At 38.2% G+C, this 21,087-nt stretch overlaps 1 pseudogene; it reads left to right on the top strand.

The window, feature by feature from the left end:
- Positions 1-20,963: 20,963 nt before the first annotated feature.
- Positions 20,964-21,087, top strand: LOC116100189 (annotated as a pseudogene).

Genomic DNA, 21,087 nt, shown 5'->3' with positions numbered 1-21,087 from the left:
TAATTAACTATTATCCTAAAATATTTCTTTTGGTCAAGACATTACACTAGACTATTATGTTTTATCTCATGTAAATGATGTTATTTCTCATTTTTTATGGATGAAGTAGGTTGAGATAGTCCTCACAGCACTAGGTTTGCACTCTAAACTTCAAATTCACATTACCTGATAGCCTGCATCTCTGAGCCATATGAGAGAATAAGTTTTAAAACTAGAGAGTAAAATTGCTGTTTTCAAATTATCCCCAGTGTTGTTTGTATATCTTCATTTTCTGAGCTTATGAAGTAATCATAAACACCTTTACTGTGTTGTTGAGGAGTAGGGAAGTGTATATGATGGATACTATCTGGCTGCTTCATCTCAGGCAAGAACCACTCCTAATAGAAAGATCTTGATGCCTTATTTGAAGAAGTGACTCTTTTTCATTCTTTAACTTAATTTCATACTTATTCATTATCTCCATCTGTCCTCAAGTTAATCCCGTATATTGGATAGGACATTATAAAAGACTTTGTTATCGTAACTCCTACATTATTTGGGTAGAGTCAGCACAGTGATTGTATCCCTAGGACTAAATTTTCTCTCTTTTCCTTTTAGAAGGAGATTATGTTGATTAATATATCACAAAATGGATACATTTGAAATGTGCAAATCAGTGAGCATTGTTAAGTGTTTTCACCAGTCACTACCATCAAGAATGAAACAGTTCCAGGAGCCAGTTATTTTCATTGGGCCTAGCAATTTTTATGCTTCCTGCTACAAGACTTACACCTTCTAGATTTTGCCTAAATTAGATTATTCATTCTATACTTTTTTGCCTTCCTGTGTGCCTACCTCTTAGTAGTATGGCTCTCTGATACTTATCCATGTTATTACACACTGCTGAGAGTATTTCACTGTCTGTGCTACAACTTACTTAGTCACTCATCAGTTAATGTACACCTGGGTTGTTTGAGGGCATTATGAATAGAGCTATTATGAACACTCACATGCCTTTCTATGGACACATATTTTGTAGGTTTTTAAAAATAAATACCTATAATTAGAATGCCTAGATGTATACTTATAAAAAATATCATGTGTCTTTCTAAAGCAGAGGCAACGTTAAGCTCTTTGGGAGATGAGTATTTCTGTACCTTGACTACTATTGGAGGCTCTGTCCATCATAGTGAGTATTCAGTGATATCATATTATGATTTAGATTTCCATTTCATTATTTTCAATTAATCATTGAAACATGGTGAACAGTAGAGATTAAAAGTGTTAGAACTTATTTTCAAAAATAATGGACAAGTTGTTTAAGTTCTGTATGCCTGAGGTTCATCATTCTTAAATTGTAGTTAACAGTGGTTCAACTGGGGGATAAATTTGAATATGAGTTAAGTATATAAAAGAACAATGTCTGAGAATTTGTAAATGATTAATGTCAGTTTGCTATTTTTATTGTGGTAATTTTAGTTCTACAGAATGTGAAATTTTCACTTTTAGATTACATTGTAAATTTAAAGCTATAAACCCTGTTGCAAACATTGTGAAGCACTGAAAAAGACAATACAAAGAATTCGCAAAGTGCATGTCAATTTCTTCCATCCTCAGATGCCCTAATAGTAGGAAGCAAAGGTTATGGTTTAAACTGATTTCTAGAAACATAAGGAAGAAGGTCATTTAAGGGTTCATAAATCTTGCAATACCAGGATTCATGCTAGAAAAAAAAATAAGAACAAAGAAAATTATTACAAACTTCAGACTCCACTTTCCCAAGAGGGACAGGGAGATCAAGAAAGGAGAAATATGCTAGTGAATATAGGCAGGTATACCCAGAAAAAAAAACTAGAGCTAACTGAAGGGGCTTCATGGACGGCCCTAGGAATAATGAAAAGCCAGATGGAAAAAGATGAATAGGACAGAAAGGATTAGAAAAACAGTGTCTAGAAGAACTATGAAAAAGTCGACGAAGTTGCTGGAAAATTAAATCAAGCTTGAGAAAAGTCAACCCTGAATGCTTTTGTGGGCTGAAAATAGATTCTTTCCAAAATACACCAATGTCACCAAACAATTTTTAAAACTCCATCAGACCCCCACCCCCACAAGAGCCAGGAAACATTTTTGTGGTACATAAAGTCAAAAAAAAAATGACAGGAAGAGGATCCAAGGCCTTGGCAAATGCATCCTGGTAGTTAAGCATGGCAGTGTGCAGGACCTTGGACTTCATGTTCACTCCTGCACATTGGTTCCTAGCCTATTAATACCTCCTCCTCTGCTCTTCCTAGATCTGCTTCTGACTTTCCTATTCTACAGCCTTAGCTCATGACTTCTATGTCCAGCTTCAGTAGCTCTAGACTCCTTGTACTGCCACTTGGGCTTCCAATGCTTGCTCTCTCTCTCCTTGTCCTACAGTCACACCTCATTCTCCTGGCCCTCTCCAGGGAAAAGCACAAAGTGTATTAGGTCCTTTGTTTCCTACGAAAAACCCTATCTGAGTGCTGTGTCCATGTCCTCTTGTACTTACTTCCCAATTTGAGAACAAGCTTACCTGTGACTTTCATCTTTGACACTGTGTTGCTGTGGTACACTGTGTATAAATGTGTTCCCTATTCTTAGTGGCAGACAAAAAGCATCCCACATCACAGGGGTTTTGTGACACTTCCAAAGTGTTTGAGAACTTGACTGATTTACAAAAAACGCAAAGTTCTTGACAGTGTGGCTGTGTGTGTTGGCAGTAAACATGACAGCTCTAATTAGCTACACATCTGAGCTTTGGAAGCATGTTCCTCTAGGATGAAATAGATGGAATGTAAACAGCAGCATGAGGAGCCATCCATCACTTCACATGGTCCTTGAGGAAGCTGTGTGGAGCAATCAATACATATGGCCCTCCAGGAAATAGTGGCAAATACTGACTGTCTACAGGTGTACATAGAATATACCCACTATTCTGCTTTCTTCATTTACATGTTTTCATACAGGGATATCAGTGATTAACACACAGTAGAGAGTAGTGAGTGAGACTTGCTGTTGTCAAGAGAGTAAATTTAGGAAGAGACTTTCTCTTATTTGGCTGAATGAAATAATTCATTTTCATTAGTATAATTGCATAGTCCTTTAAACAAACAAAGTACCTTTAAATTCATCTATAATTGAAATGTGGGTAAGAGATACCAAGAAAAGTCACTGATCCTACTCAGAACATCCATCTCTGTGACTTTGAGCCTATCTAATTTAATATAATATTACTTCTGGAAATTTCGTGTACGGATGCAATGTGTTTTAATCATATTCAACCCTACTCCTCCTAACTTCTTCTAGGCCCACTACCTACATTTACTTCTTGTGGTTAGAAAGAAAATGGCCCCCATAGGCTCATAAGGAGAGGCACTATTAAGAGGTTTGGCCTTGTTGGAACAGATGTGGCCTTGTTGGAGGAAGTGTGTCTCAGTTTATTTCCTGCTGCCTGCTGATCCAAATGTAGAGCTCTCAGCTCCTTCTCCAGCACCGTGTTTGCCAGCAGGCAGTCTTGTTTTTCACCATGATGCTACTAGACTAACCTCTGAAACTGTTACAGTTACAGTGTGTCTTCACAGCAATAGAAACCCTAAGACACTACTCCATTTTCCATTTTCATGTCTTTTTTTTAAAACAAGCCACTGAGTCTGATTTGTTCTAATTGTATACCCAAGTCTGGTTGACTTAATAGAGGCTACAAACAGACTTATGCCCCTAAAAGTTATTGACCATAATTAGCTCCTGAATTAGGGGTGGGTACAATATTTATGAGAGTTAGTCGATCGGCTTAATCTTGTTCATGTCTTGTGCAAGCAACCACAATTGCTGAGAGTTCCTGACAGTTCATTACGGTTGCCCTGTAATGTCAGAAACACTGTTTCATTATAATCCTACCAGACTACTGGCTTTTAAAATCCTTATAGTCCTATGGTTGAGATGCCCACTGAACCTTGAAAAGATGTGATGTGATCCTATTTATAGGTAAGTGCCCACAGATACTAATTCTCTATACTTTGACCAGTTATCAGTATTTTAGTTACTGCTCTACACTGCAAAGAGAAACTTCCCTGATAATGTTTGAAGTCAGCATAGCTACTTTAAGCAGAGAAAAGACTCCACCCAACTGTGCTAGGCTGCATAAAGCACTGTTTTAGACTTGGAATCATAATGGAATCTGGGGTGCTTGCAAGGCTGTAGATGACCACAGCACTACCTCAAGGTAGTGGATAGGCAGGAAATTCATGTTGGTAAACCCAAGAGCCTGAATAGTGGCTTCTGTTCCATTTTATTCATTGCCATGTTGACTCACAGACTGAACCTTAAAAATTAACTTTCTATGACCTTGAGATAGATGGATAAGATAAATTTGCAGGAAATGATGGAAAGAAAGAATAGTTTAACCACGTTAAAGTCAGCCAGAGTCAGTCATTTCCAGCAGAAAGGGCTTAACTGTTGATTACACCTGATAAAATACCTCTGATGGAATGAAAAAGAGCACCCCAGACAAGCATGTTGCCTCCATTCCATAGGCATCTCTAAAATGCAGTCTCGGTATTTTTCTGTTTCATGTTTTGTCACCCCACACACACACACACACACTAAATCTCCTGAACATATAAACAAGACACAGTGGGGAAAAAGGAGCCTTTGCTTAATTAACTTTAGTAACCCTCATTTTTATCATATTTCAGGACAACATGTTTTCCTTCGGTCTGACAATAGCTCAAATATGCCTTCAATTCTAAATGAGCAAGGTCCTGAAGCCCTGAGCCAAGAAGCCAGTATCTTTCAATGAAGACCCAGTGAGGACAAGTTGACCTTGCACACAGCCTTAGGTATGGGTATTAAGAGGTTGCTATGAGAAGCAGCTTATAGATAGAAACCAATCGAACTGAGTTGACCTTTAGGAAGAATCACTTGGAGGTTCTGGCCAAGAAGAAACCTGTACACAGAACTCACTGGGCACACCTGGATAGCCAGTCACCAGGAGAAATTTAAAACTGGTCATAGGGTTGGCAAATGTGTTTCAGTTGATAGAGTACTTACCTCAAATGCAGAAAACCCTGAGTCAGATCCCCTAAAGCAAAACATCAGATGCAGTGATATATGACTATAATCAACACTTGGGAAGTATCAGGAAATCAAGGCAAGAGAACCAAAATTTCAAGGTCGCCCACCCTCAGCTGCATCGTGAATTATAGGTAAGCCTGAGATATCTGAGATCCTGTCTCAAAACAAGAAACAAATAAAGCTAAGCCAACAAAGGAGAAAGGAATGTGATTTGATTCCTGACCCACTTCTTATTAGTGTCTGTGTAATATTGGCCGTGCCACTTAACGTACCCCAGCCTCAGTTTTCTCATTATGAAAACAGTCACAGCCTCTTCCTCCCCTATCCTGAGGACAGAATGGGATGATGAAGCAAAGAATAGAGCACTTAGAGGGAGTAGAGTGTCCCTAGAGTTCTCTTGGTGCCTTCCCTGCTACTGTGGCTATGGGTGCCTACCTTCAATAAAACGGAGAGAACTGTGTCTAGTTTTGTGGAAATTTTCACATAATTTGTTATGGCATTCTCGACAACACAAGACAACAGGGCCAGCCTAAAATCCAGCTGCCCTCCCCTTATCCAAAAGTAGGTCATTAAGGTTAAAAAAAAGGAAGAAAATTATCTGCAGTTACCTAGATAAACACGAAGATTTAAAATCATAACTGAGTGACTTGCTCTCTTAAGATTGCTGAGCAATTCCAACATAACGAAGAGTTTCTTAGACTTATTTACAATCTCACATTATCATGTCTTAATTTTCAGTTTTATTTATATTATTGTGATCCTTAATATTGATTGTCAAGTTGACAGGATCCAAAATCACCCAGGAAAAAAAACCCTGTGGGCATGCCTATGATTTGTTGTCTGGATTTGGTTAGTTTAGTTAGGAAACTACACCTCTCTTAACTGTAAGTAACATCATTGTATGGGCTGGGAAACTATAATGCCAACTCCAGCATTCATCACTCTTTGTGCCCTGGCTCTGGATGCAATGTACTCAGCTACATTGTGCTCCTGGAGCTAAGACTTCCCTTGATCTAAAATAAACCCTTTCTTCTGTATGTTGATTTTGTTAGAGTATTTTATCACAGTAATAGAAGAAACAAGTGGTTTTATGTGGAGGTCCTTGATCCACTTGGACTTGAGCTTTGTACAGGGAGATAAGAATAGATCGATTTGCATTCTTCTACATGCTAATTGCCAGTTCAGCCAGCACCATTTGTTGAAAATGCTGTCTTTTTTCCACTGGATGGTTTTAGCTCCTTTGTCAAAGGTCAAGTAACCATAGGTGTGTGGGTTCATTTCTGGGTCTTCAGTTCTATTCCATTGATCCACCTGCCTATCACTATACCAGTACCATGCAGTTTGTTTTTTTTTTATCACAATTGCTCTGTAGTACAGCTTAAGGTCCGGGATGGTGATTCCACCAGAAGTTCTTGGATGCCAGCAAGTGCTGGGTGACAGGAGCTTGATATACCTGTCTCCTGAGAGATTCTGACAGTACCCAACTAATACAGAAGTAGAAGCTCACAGTCATCCATTGGACTGAGCACAGGGTCCCCAATGAAGGAGCTAGAGAAAGTATCCAAGGAGCTGAAGGGTTTGCAGACCTCTAGGACAAACAACAATATGAATTAACTAGTATCCTCAGAGCTCCCAGGGACTAAACCACCAACCACAGAGTACACATGGTGGGACTCATGGCTCCAGCAGCACATGTATAGCAGAGGATGGCCTAATTGGTCATCAATGGGAGGAGAGGACCTTGGTCCTGTGAAGGTTCCACGCCCCAGTGTAGGGAAATGCCAGAACCAGAAAGCAGGTGAGGGTGTGTTGGTGAGCAGGGGAAGGGAGTAGGGAACAGGGTTTTTGTTTTTGTTTTTTTCTTTAGGGGAGGAAACCAGGAAAAGAGATATCATTTGAAATGTAAATAAATCAAATATCTAATTTTTTAAAAAGGCAAAAAAAAAAGTGAAAAATATTGTTACCATCAATAGGATTGTTGCTATGATAAAACTGACCACTTGGTCTATCTTAGGGTTATCATTGCTATGATGAAACACTATGAACAAAATCAAGTTGGAGAGGAAATTATTTATTTGGCTTACACTTCCACATCACAGTATACCATTGAAGGAAATCGTGGCAGGAACTCAAGCTGGGCAGACACCTGGAGACAGGAGCTGATGCAGAGCTCATGGAGGAATACTGCCTACTAGTTTGCTCCCATGACTTGCTCACCCTAATTTCTTAACCAACCCATCCCAGGAGTGTCTCCACCCACAGTCGCATGATCCTGTACACATACACAGTCCAATGGAGGGAGGGGTTTATTAGGTTGAGAAGAGACACCAATTAACAAAATGTCCTGCAGGCTTGCTGACAATCACCCAATCTTATAGAGACATTTTCTCAATTGAGGCTCCTCCCCTCTGATGACTGGTTATGTCAAATTACCATAGAACTAACCTGAGTACGGTTCTTAGAAGTCTTCCTGCAATTTCTTTTGTTGGGCTATTTTAGCATGGAAATGGACACAAATCCTTTATCCTCTTCTCAACCATTCCCTCCATTGAAATTGCAGCTCAGATATAATCAACACAGTCTTTATGAGGGTTTTCCCTACAGTCACCAAGACACCGGGTCACTCCTGCCACTACAGTCACACTACCCCTCTTATCTCATTAGATTCTGGGTGTGACAAAGGATCTGAACTGCATGCTTAACAAATAAGTGCCCCAGACCAGTCTGGGGAGCGTGGATGTGAGTATGTGTATTTTGGAAATAGGAAGACAAAATAAAGAAGTATGAGGAGGTCATTTTCTTATTTTTCCAAGTAATTTGGGTATATAAATAATATGATATACCTATTAGGACCTGTACAGGCACTGACTACTCGTCAGTGATGGCATATGGCAGGACAGCTCCCCACTGGGAGGGATTACATGCTTATAATTATTATATGATGAGTTTTAAGAAATTATTATTATTATTATTATTATTACTATTATTATGTATCGTAATGGCTAGGGATAGGGTTACATTGGTTATAGGCGTCCCACTCAACCATGAGCACATGAGTCTGGACAATCAGAATCCATATAAAAACTATGTGTGCCCACACACTGCTGTAACCCCCGCAGTAGGAAAGAGACAGGATGATGGGAAGTTAATCTCCCCAAATCAGTGAGATCCAAAATCAATTAAATACTCTATGTGTAAAAAGAAAACGTGCAGAGTAATTGGGAAAATAGTTAATGTTGACTTCTGGAGTAAACCTACACTTACACAAACACTCATCAGCACACATACCTACACTTGCACAGTTTTGTAGGTGTCTGTGTTAATCATATCTACCACAAATAAAAGCTTTTCAGATGAGAGTTGAGAGGTGTATTAATCTATGAGTATAATGACAAGTCATTAGGTATCAGTTTGCTACTATGTCCATTTAGGAGAATAATGTTTCATTGTATATGGAAAGTCTATGGCTAACGACTACAAAAGAACTAACCCATTCCTGGCACTGAGCCTTTTATTTGTTAGTCTGTAATGTCTAATAGGGGGATTTTTCTTCATTATCAGATAATTCCATTTTAGCGTGTGTGTGTGTGTGTGTGTGTGTGTGTGTGTGTGTGTGTATGTGTAGATTCTGCAGTTGTAGGTTTTCATATGAGTTCTTAGTAAGTGTATGGAACAGATTCACACATTTAATATTTGACATGACTAAAGAGCACACTACTAATGCTAATTTTTATTTTTAATCAAATTAAGCATGTTCATGTTATAAATGCATTTCACTTTGTATCTACCCCTCTACATGAAATTATCAAACCAGTTTTGTACTAACAATACAAACTTCAATTTATCAATGGGAAGAACCCTGGGGAGCAGGTAAAGGCTTTTAAACTAGGCCACTGTGTGCCTAGTGTGTCAGCTGACTTTGGCTGATCGCTCATCTTCTCAACATTTGTTCTTTTTGTAGTTGAGGAAATAGATAGAGGAGAATAGCTTACCCTAAGCCAACAGTTTACCAATGACTGGACTAGGATTGCCTGGCTTTCTCCTTGATTCCTACTACTAAAGATGGGAATTCTCACAAACATTAAGACTTGTGATTTAATTTAAAGCTCTTACAGATATATTGTTTTTCTGCCTTAAAAATAGGCAGTTATATGATATATGTGTATATGTCAATTTAATATATTACTATTTAAGAAATAAATTGATATCAAATGTCATTTCAGCTATCAGATGAACAGTGGCTACAGAATTTGACAAAGTCCAGTTAGTCAGTGAACACCTGCTATTCACTATTGTATTGGTATTAGTCAGGGTTCTCTAGAGAAACAGAACATACAAGGTGAATATGGATACACACACACACACACACACACACACACACACACACACACATATATCATGCTGTGGTTCAGCTAGTCCAACAATGGCTGTCTACTAAGACAAGGTCCAAAAGTCCAGTAGTCATTCAGTCCACACTAGGTTGGGAAGGCAGGACCTATCAAGAAAAGGACAGGTCTTTAGCCTGGGACAGGCAGAAGAGCAGTGGTAAAAGTGTTTGCACACACTTGCCACCACCTATCAGATAACCGAGCTGGGTCTCCAAATATCAAAAGTGCTGAAAAGTGAGGCTCTGCCCTTAAGCAACAGCAAATCCCAGCTTTTCCATGCTGTAATGGCAGGAGCGGTCTAAGTGCCTACCACCTCCCTTGCTACTTGAAAAGCAGCAGAATGGGGGCATCACCTCCCCAAATCTAGTAAATCAAGAAGTACAGCACATTCCTACGAGGTCTCTGCTGGCCCCAAATTCCCCTCTTGAGCTCTATCCTGTCAAAGAGAAGGCGTCCACACTAATGAATTCTTGCTGCCTGCATGGCTGAAGCAAAACTACTACTGGACAGAAGACCATTGTTAGTAACCAGAAATGGGCAAAGCTGTGTTTCCCGGCCCTAAGGAATGGGAACCTGCCCACCACTGGCGCCAGGGTCAGAAGACTGACTTGAATACCTGACAGAACCCTTTTCAGAAGCTGCATCTCTAAGAACCTGGAAATTATGACATTCGTTACCAGTTTCTCTCAAAGGTTGGCAGGATTACCTCCAAACGCCAACACAGAGACATCTTAGAAGTGATAGACTTGGAGACTGTTGCTCGCCTTGGCAATGACTAGTGTAGTGTAACCTGTCGGACACCTATGTTACAGGCAGCAGGCCTCTACCATCAAAAATAAAAACAATAGGTCAGGATCACCCCCAAGCCTTCACTACCCACTGTTAGTGCTGAAGGCCATACCCCAGGTCCACAAGAAGGCCACTGGGCCAGCAGATAAACCACTCCGAATCATTTGGCTACCAGGTTTGCAACAGCAGAACCTGCTGAGGAAGGGCACAGGAGCAAAGAATCACCTCAAAAACTGGAAGGAGAATACTCTGCTGAAGGAAGCATGAAGGAAATCTGTATACACTAATCAACAAGGCTATACTCCAGAAAGCTCACCACAAAGCAGAGGCTAGCAGGTGGACAAATGGACTTACTGACAAACCCCAGGATTAATAAGAAAAAGCTCTCAGCAGACTCTGAGAGCTTGTGCCCAGGGCCCTGTGTCCTTAAAAGCAAACAAGTTTAAAGGCTGAATACCTTAGGTGGTCTTCTGTATACACCAGAAACCCACAGAACTCAGCTCTAATGCCAGTGAAGAAATATGCTTTCCAGGAAGAGCAAGAGCAAGCAGGGAAAGAGCAAGTTTCCTTCTTTCATGTTCTTTATATAGGCTGCCAACAGAAGGTTGGAACCCAGATTCAAGGTATACCTTTTCACTTCAAGAGATCTGAATAAGCCAATTTGCCAAACAAGAATAGCCATCACAACTGAACAATGATGGTTATCTGAGATGAAATTTTGGAAAGATAATTTAATCAAAACTTTCTACAGTCTTCTAGGTTTGTCCTATGCACTAACAGTTCTATTCCCTCCCATTAACTGTGCCAAGATATAGATGTTAATTATATTAACTGCAAGATTTTGAGACAGAAAAAGATTTTCAAGAAATGGCCTTTCTGCCAATTAGACATTTCTACAAAAAGTTACAATAATGGTACTCAGGACTATGATATGGTCATTACAATATGTACTTAAATGGGCACTCAAAATATATAATGAACAGGAAGAGTATGTTCTAAAAAATTATGGACCACACAGTTTAAATTGTGGTAACTCTATATACACATGATTGCATGTATAATCTTAGGCATTTTCATGTTATAAAACTAACCAGAAGCTAATACTGGTTAGAGATCAGGAAGGTGTAGTGATTTGAATAAGAAATGTAAACCCTGGACACCAGGATTCCAGGATCCCAGGATCCCAGAGGCAGCTTGACTCCCAGGAGTTCTGACACACTGAGGATTTCAGGATCACAGGATCACAGAATCACAGGATTACAGAAAAAATCTGGACTCTCAGGAGTTTTGACACAGCCAGGATCACAAGAGGGACAGTTTCCAATAAGAGACAGTGAGGACAGGTAGCACTAGAGATAATCAGATGGCAGGAGGCAAGTGTAAGAACAAAAGCAACAGAAACCAAGGTTACTTGGCATCATCACAACCCAGTTCTCCCACCATAGCAAGTCCTGGATATGCCATCACACCAGAAAAGCAAGATTCGGAACTAAAATAACTTCTCATGATGATGATAGAGGACTTTAAGAAAAACATAAATAATTCTCTTTAAAAAATAAGTAGAACACAGGAAAACAGAAGGTAGAAATCTTTAAAAGAGGAAACACAAAAATCCCTTAAAGAATTACAATAAAACACAATCAGACAGGTGACGGAATTGAACAAAACCATCCAAGATCTAAAAATGGAAATAGAAACAAAAAAGAAATCACAAAGGGAGACAACCCTGGAGATAGAAAACCTAGGAAAGAGATCAGGAGTCATAGATATAAGCATCACCAACAGAATACAAGAAATAGAAGAGAGAGTCTCAGGGGCAGAAGTTACCATGGAAAACATTGACACAAGAGTCAAAGAAAATGCAAAAAGCAAAAAGCTCCTAACCACAAAACCATCCAGAAAATCCAGAACACAATGAGAAGACCAAACCTAAGGATAATAGGTATAGGAAAGAGTGAAGATTCCTAACATGAAAAGCCAGTAGATATCTGCAACAAAATTATGGAAGAAAACTTCCCTAACCTAAAGAAAGAGATGTGCATGAACAAACAAGACACCTACAGAATTCCAAATAAACTGGACCATAAAAGAAATTACTCCCATCACATAATAATCAAAATACCAAATGCACAAACCAAAGAAAGAATATTAAAATCAGTAAGGAAAAAAAGGCCAAGTAACATATAAAGGCAGACCTATCAGAATTACACCAGACTTCTCACCAGAGACTATAAGATCCTGGGCAGATGTCATATAGACCCTAAGACAACAAAAATGCAAGTCCAGGCTACTATACCAAACAAACCTCACAATTACCATGGATGGAGAAACCAAGACATTCCATAACAAAATAAAATTTACACAATATCTTTCTACAAATCCCACACTACAAAGGTTATTAGATGGAAAACTCCAACACAAGGAGGGAAACTATACCCAAGAAATAATAAGACAGTAATCTTCTTTCAACAAACCCAAAAGAAGATAGCCACACAAACATAATTCTACTTCTAACAACAACAATAACAGGAAGCAACAATCACTTTTCCTCAATGGACTCAATTCCCCAAGTAAAAGACATAGACTAAGAAACTGAGTATGTAAATAGGACCCAGCATTTTGCTGCAAACAAGAAATGCACCTCAGTGACAAAGACAGACACTATCTCAGAATAAAAAGTTGGAAAACAATTTTCCAACCAAGTGGTCCCAAGAAACAAGCTGGAGTAGCCATTCTAATATCAAATAAAACTGACTTTCAACAAAAAGTTATCAAAAAAGCTATGGAAGGTCACTTCGTATTTCTCAAGGGAAAAATCTACCAAGATGAACTCTCAATTCTGAACATCTATGCTCCAAATGCAAGGGCAGCCACATTCATAAAAGAAACTTTACTAAAACTCAAAGCACACATTCCACCTCACAAAATAATAGTGGGAGACTTCAACACCCCACTCTCATCAGGGAAATAGAAACTAAACAGAGACACAGTGAGACTCACAAAAGTTATGACCCAAATGGATTTAACAGATATTTATAGAACATTTCATCCTAAAGCAAAAGAATATACCTTCTTCTCAGCACCTCATGGTACCTTCTCCAAAACTGACCATATAATTGGTCACAAAACAATCCTCAGCAGATACAAGAAGCTTGAAATAATCCCGTGCATCTTATCAGATCACTACAGATTAAGGCTGGTCATCAATAACAACAAAAACAATGGAAAGCCCACATACTCATGGAAGGTGAACAATGTTCTATTCAATGATAACTTAGTCAAGGAAGAAATAAAGAAAGAATTTAAAGACTTTTTAGAATGTAATGAAAATGAAGGCACATTATACTAAAACGTATGGGACACAATGAAAGCAGTGCTCAGAGGAAAGCTCATAGCTCTAAGTGCCTCCAAAAAAGAACTGGAGAGAGCATACACTACCAGCTTAACAGCACACCTGAAATCTCTAGAATAAAAAGAAGCAAATATACTCAAGAGGAGTAGATGGTAAGAAATAGTCAAACTTGGGCTAAAATGAATCAAGTAGAAACAAAAAGAACTATACAAAGAATGGACAAAACCAGGAACTGGTTCTTTGAGAAAATCAACAAGTAAACCCTTAGCCAGGCTAACCAGAGAGAGAGTACAGAGACAGCATCCAAATTAATAAAATCAGAAATGAAAAAGGAGACATAACAAAGGAAACCAAGAAAATTCAAAAAAAATCAGATCCTACTACAAAAGCCTATACTTAACTAAATTGGAAAATCTGGATTAAATGGACACTTTTCTAGACAGATACCAGGTGCCAAAGTTAAATCAAGAGCAGATAAACCATCTTAACAGTCCCATAACCCCTAAAGAAATAGAAGCAGTCATTAAAAGTCTTACAACCAAAAAAAGCACAGGACCAGAGGAGTTTAGTGCAGAATTCTATCAGACCTTCAAAGAAGGCCTAATATCAATACTCTTTAAACTATTCCACAAAACAGAAACAGAAGGAACACTACCTAACTCATCCTATATAGCCACAATTATGCTTATACCTAAACCACAGAAAGACCCAACAGAGAACTTCTGATCAATTTCCCTTATGGACATTGATGCAAAAATATTCAATATTCCTGAAAAACAAATCTAATAACACATCAAAAAGATCATTCACCATGATGATGTAGGTTCAGTATATGAAAATCCATCAATGTAATTCACTATATAAACAAACTCAAAGAACAGAACCACATGATCATTATTTCCTTAGATGCTGCAAAAGCATTTGAAAAAAAATTCAATATCTCTTCGTGTTAAAAGTCTTGGAAAGATCAAGAATTCAAGGCCTATACCTAAACATAGTAAAAGAAATATACAGCAAACCAGTACCAACATCATACTAAATGCAGAGAAATTTGAAGCAATCCCACTAAAAACAAGGACTAAATAAGGTTACCCACTCTTTCCCTATCTATTCAATATAGTATTTGAGCAATTAGACAACAAAACGAAGTCAAAGGGATATAAATCGGTAAGGAAAAAGTCAAAATATCACTATTTGCAGATGATATGATATTATATTTAAATAACCCCAAAAATTCCACCTGAGAACTCCTAAACCAGATAAACAACTTCAGCAAAGTAACTGGATATAAAATTAACTCAAACAAATCAGTAGCCTTCCTATAATCAAATGATAAACAGGCTGAGAAAGAAATTAGGGAAATGATTCCCTTCACAATAGTCCCAAATAATATAAAATATCTCGGTGTGACTCTAACCAAGCAAGCAAAAGATCTATATGACAAGAACGTCAAATCTCTGAACAAGGAAATCGAAGAAGATCTCAAAAGATGGAAAGATCTCCCATGCTCATGGATTGACAGGATTAATATAGTAAAAATGGCCATCTTCCGAAAGAAATCTACAGATTCAATGCAATCCTCAACAAAATTCCAACTCAATTCTTCAGAGAGTTAGAAAGACCAATTCTCAAATTCATCTGGAATAACAAAAAAAAAATGAGGATAACAAAAACTATTCTCAACAATAAAAGAACTTCTGCAGGAATCACCAACCCTGACTTTAATCTGTATTACAGAATAATAATAATTAAAACAAAAACAAAAACAAAAAAACAAAAAACAAAAAAACAGCATGGTATTTGTGCAGAGACAGACAGGAAGATCAATGAAATAGAATTGAAGACCCAGAACTGAAACAACACACCTATGGTCACTTGATCTTTGACAAAGAAGCTAAAACCACCCAGTGGGAAAAAGACAGCATTTTCAACAAATGGTGCTGGTTCATCTGGTGGTCTGCATGTAGAAGAATGAAAATTGATTCATTCTTACCTCCCTGTACAAAGCTCAAGTCCAAGCGGATCAAGGATGTCCATACAATACCAGATACACTGAATCTAACAGAGGAGAAAATGGGGAAGAGGCTGGAATACTCAGACACAGGGAAGAACTTCCTGAACAGAACACCAATGGTTTATGCTCTAAGATCAACAATAGACAAATGGGACCGTATAAAATAGCAAAGCTTCTGTAAGGCAAAGGACACTGTCAATAGGACAAAATGACAATCCCACAGGTTGGGAAAAGATCTTTACCAACCCTATATCTGATAGAGGGTTTATATCTAAAATACACAAAGAACTCAAGAAGTTAAACTCCAGAAAACCAAATAACCCTATTAAAAAATGGAGTACAGAGCTAAATAGTGAATTCTCAACTGAGGAGACTCAAGTGGCCAAGAAGCACCCAAAGAAATGTTCAACAGCCTTAGTCATCAGGCAAATGCAAATCAAAACAACCTTGAGATCGCACCTTACACCAGTCAGAATGGCTAAGTTCAAAAACCCAGTTGAGAGCAGATGCTATCGAGGATGTGGAGAAAGAGGAACACTCCTCCATTGTTGGTGGAACTGCAAGTTGGCAAAACCACTTTTGAAATCAGTCTGGTCATTCCTGAGAAACTGGAAATAGTTCTACCTGAAGACCCAGCTATACTACTACTGGGCATATCCATTACTTCTATAAGTTGTCTTCATCATGGCATTATAGCAAATACCAAAGGAAACAATACCAAAGGAGATATTTGGATTTGACTTTTCATTGTGTAGCAATGAATAACAGTTTGTTTACAATGCTAGAAAGTATTTCAGAGTCATGTAATGTAAAGGATTATTTAAGAATCTCTATTTTAAAAAATAGAGCTCAAGAATGCATAATTAAAATTTTATTGGTTTTCAGCTATATATTAATACAAATATATTTAAAGTTCCAAATTAAAAACTAAATATAACAGATTAAATATAGCTGCTTTTTCCTGAGGGAAAGTTAAATGATCAAGAGTTACCTTTAGTATTTTACTTCCTTTAACTGAGCCATAATCAATAAGTACTTAAAAGACAAAACATAGGACATATCTCATACTGTATTATTACTCTGTTCCTTCATTTTGTTTCTAAGAATTCATAATGGAGATATGGTTCTAATGGTAAGAACTGCTCTTCTTGAGGTCATAAGTTCTGTTTCTAGCACCCACATGAGATAACTCATAACTGCCTGTAAACTTCAGTTCAAAAACAGCCAACTCTCTTTTCTAATGTCCAGTGGCTAGCATCCTCAAACACACACACACACACACACACATACACACATATAACAATAAAATACTTTTAAAAGAGGCCAAAAGCAAAGTAAGAGGAAGGAATTGGCAGCAACTTTGATGTGAAGCAAACCAAGAATCAATGTAATTGATCTTGGCTTCACAAAAAGTTGAAAGCTAATTATGTTCTTCATGATCCTGTGCAAATCTCTGCTCTCCATGGAACCAGTGAATGCAAAGACTGCCTGTTCTTTTCCAGTTATCTCTTCCTTTCCATCTTTCCAATCTCGCCTCCTGCCCTAATCACTCCCACACATACCCTTTCTTCTCTCCCTTGTAGGTCGAGGAAATCAGTTGCCTTCAATTTTATTGATAAAGTCTCACTTTCATATCCTTAATTCTTAATTACATCATGTAAAATACTGATTTCATCAAAATATCAGAACATTGTACAGAACAGTCATGTTGAAGCAATTTTGGCAGTCTTAGGAACTCATTGCTCACATAGTCCTAGGAATAGAATATTGGCAATTACACTGTTGAGCCCAGGAATACCAATCATGAGCTAAACATTTACAACTCATGTAAAATTGCTATGGTTATCATATTAGTCAGAATTTCCTAGAGAAACAGATCTTTTCAGTATACAAGGCTAGATCTCTCAACTGGTCTTCAGTACATACCACAATACTGAAGAAGTTGGCTCTGATGCCAGTGAAGAAATAGGCTTGCCAAAGAGAGTAAAAGCAATCAGGCAAAGAGAACGAGTTTCTTTCTTCCATACTCTTTATACCGGCTGCCAGTAGACGTGTGGCCCAGATAAAAGGTGGATCTTACAAGCTGAAAATAAATCTAGATTTAAGGAGAATCATTTTCCCACCTCAAAAGATATAGATTAAAAGTCAGTCTCCCCAATACAAATGATTTAATTAAAAACAAATGAACAAACAAATAAACAATACAAAAAAAGCCACCTCACAAGGCTAGCTAAACATTTGGGCTTTATGCAATTCCAGATGAAGTCAAGTTGACAAGCAGGAAGAGCCAGTACAACTTCACCTCTTGTCAACTTGACACACATAGTTTCTTATGACTTGCTTAATTTTCAAATGAAAATAATAACCAGGTCATAATTATGACAAAGATAATATAACTATCCCACATACAAACACATTATATATTTTAGAATAGGGGACAATGTTCTTTGAGGGATATTATCTTAGTATCTCAAACATAAATAATATAACCTCTGATACTCTTTATTGAAGTTACATTACAGATAAAGAAATTAAGGAAAGAAAACACATATTTGTACTTATACAAATACATCCTTACAATGTGAAAGAAACACATCAATTATAATATTCATTTCTGCAACTGTTCACATGGCCTTAGCTGTTATAAGTACCTTTCTCTACTACCCATTCTGTATTTCATCCTGGTTCACTAAGCACATTAGAAATTCTTGCTTCTTTTCCTAGAGGAATGACCCATACCATCATTCCTAAAGAGACTCTGCCCTTTGCTATCCTGCCTAAATTAAGTTGTGGTAGTTTCCCATTGATTCAAATCAGAGACATATACTAAAGACCAGCTGAGACATCCAGCCTCATGCACTGAACAACTACAGAATTCTTGGACCTTCCACTGGTAGACAGGCATCATGGGAAAGCTGGGCCAGTCTGTAAGTCATCCTTATTAATCCCCTTTCTTTCCATGTATAGATTCACTCTATAAGCTGTACTACTCCAGAGAATCCTGGCTAATACAAATTTTTGTGCCACACGTGGTTCTAAAGCAACAGAAATAAAAGGATTGGATTTTTGAGTAGCTGCAGTAGGTTTTTCAATTTGCCAATACTTACAGTAACTGAAACCTCTAGAGATACTAAAACCCCTCCTAGAATCTCAGAAAGTACTGAAGGCCCATGGTGCAAACTACCTTCAAACTTAAAGAAACAAATGCATTTGATTATCTTGATTTGCCAAATGTGAAAGTCAAAGGATTTGGTGACTCTGTATATAAAACTTTTTTGACAATTTGTGAAAAAAAAAAAAGAAAATTGATAATGTGGTTGGTTGTTCCTAGCATCTTGGATAAACTGACAAAGGAAGAGAATGATTTCCATGATAAAAATTAACCAGTTTCTAGCATCTCAGGATAGAAACAAATTCAGTGATAAAATTTACTGGCTCCAGATGGACATAAACAATCTAACAGGTTTAAGTGTGCCCTAGAAGAGAATCTTTCTCTCCAGTAGTTGTGAGAAAACAAGCTGAAGCACTCATTATAAGATTATCTGAATTGCAGTGAAAATGATTCAAGTCCCAGCCTTAGAGTGTGTGAGGGGTTAAAGGACATTAGTTAGCAAAGAATGGAATTCTGTAACTTGGGCCGAGGATGTATAAGAGAATACTACTGAAGCTGAGAACTTTGAACCCTCAGATTCTCATGAATTTATCTCATCTGAAGTCTCTCAACCCTCAGCAGAAGTAGTACTTAACACTCCCAAAACCTGAAACATTGCCTTTTCCACCTTTGACTGGTGAAATTAATCTCCCTTATATGTTAACCCAGCAATGACTCTCTGTGGAGGAGATGCCAGGCAAGACAATGCTTATGTATCTCAGGACCTCTTAGACCTATAAGACTAAGTAGTTTCCGAGAGGAGACATAGAAAGTGTAGTCCATGATGAGGTTCACTACACTACTAATGAACTTAAAGCATTTGTTAATACATTTAAGCAGAAGTCTGGAAATAAGAGTGGGAATGGATTTTAAGGGTATGGGATAATGATGGAACAAACACTGGATCAAACTGTGTTTAGTGATATGGATCAACTGAGTGGAAATTGTAAGTTTAATATGAAATCTCACAGTTTTTTTAAGGTGTTAAAAGTTCCTTTTGGATGATAAGCAGAAGCATTTATCAAAATGACTACTGAAAAGGCATTGGAGATGTCCGGTATCCCTAGGCTTAGTGTTGATGAGGAGATTTAAGGCTCAGAGAAATTGTAATGCTAAAGTGACTGTGCTGTGTGAAACCTCATCTTCCACAATGGATAGCCCCAGAAGACATGCTCCTTCATTAATCCTACAAGACTGTAGGTAGCAGATTCTACAAAATGGTGATGGGGCACTAAGCATATGTGAAGAGCTTTGTTGTTGCCCCTTTCCTTGTGCCAGACCTTAGGGTGGGAGATGTTGCTGCTCCTTTGGATGAATTAATTTAAATAGGTTTACTGAGCTCTAAGTTAGCAGGAGCCAGGTGGCAGGCAGCACTTATTAAAGGCAAAGTGATCATAGTCATTGTAATGTGCAGCACTGAAAAGCAACGCCCATAATGGTCTAATTTGTAATGGGCAGCAGAGACAAAGTAATATTTATCATGGTAGGACTTGTCTGGACCTTTTGTACTGCTAATCGATCAAGGAGTTTCCAGGCATGAACTAGATAAGAAGCCTCCTGCATTTTTGTTTGATCTGTTTAAGTAGAAAAACCCTCAAACAAATGAAAGAAGGATACAGTGGATCATGGGAAAAGGGAATCTCAGCCTGTGAAGCAGTTTCTAAATTGGAGATAGTTTACAGGCCCTGTACCCCTTGAATGAAGGGGGTGACCAGGTGTCCCTGAGGAAAGACCATGATAAAATACCTAAGAGTTTTACTGTTAGCTTTTCCTTAGCCCTTCCCTGGAAGGACCTACAGCCTTCTACAAGGAGAACTGTACACTGGGGGAAAGGAAATAACCAGACTTTTTTTTTGGAAGGGGGGGGGGATCTATTAGATACTGGTTCTGAATTGATGCTGATTTCTCAGACCCCAAGAGATACTGTGACCCTCCAGTTAAAGTAGGGTCTTGTGGAGGTCAGGTAATTGATGAAGTTTTGGTGGAAGTCTGAATCAGTAAGTCCATTGGGTCCCCAAGCTCATCTCATGGTCATTTCCACAGACCCAGAATGCATAATTGAGATAGACATATTTAGAAGCTGGTATAATTTTCACCAACTGACCTACGGGATCAGGGCAATTATGGTTGGCAAAACTAACTGAAAGCCTTTAGTGCTGCCTCTGACAAAGAAGATAGTGGAACAAAAGCACTTTCACTGCTGCCGGAGAGGTATTGCAGCTGTGGCTGCTGTGTCACATGTGCGTCAGTAGGTGGCAGAGAGGAGACGAGTCTATGTTCAGTGTTCTGACCTATGAATTAGCAGCCTAAAGGTCCCTGA

This window comes from Mastomys coucha, unplaced genomic scaffold (genome assembly GCF_008632895.1).
Source record: "Mastomys coucha isolate ucsf_1 unplaced genomic scaffold, UCSF_Mcou_1 pScaffold20, whole genome shotgun sequence".
Lineage (NCBI taxonomy): Eukaryota > Metazoa > Chordata > Mammalia > Rodentia > Muridae > Mastomys > Mastomys coucha.
This window is presented reverse-complemented; position numbering and strand designations above follow the sequence as displayed.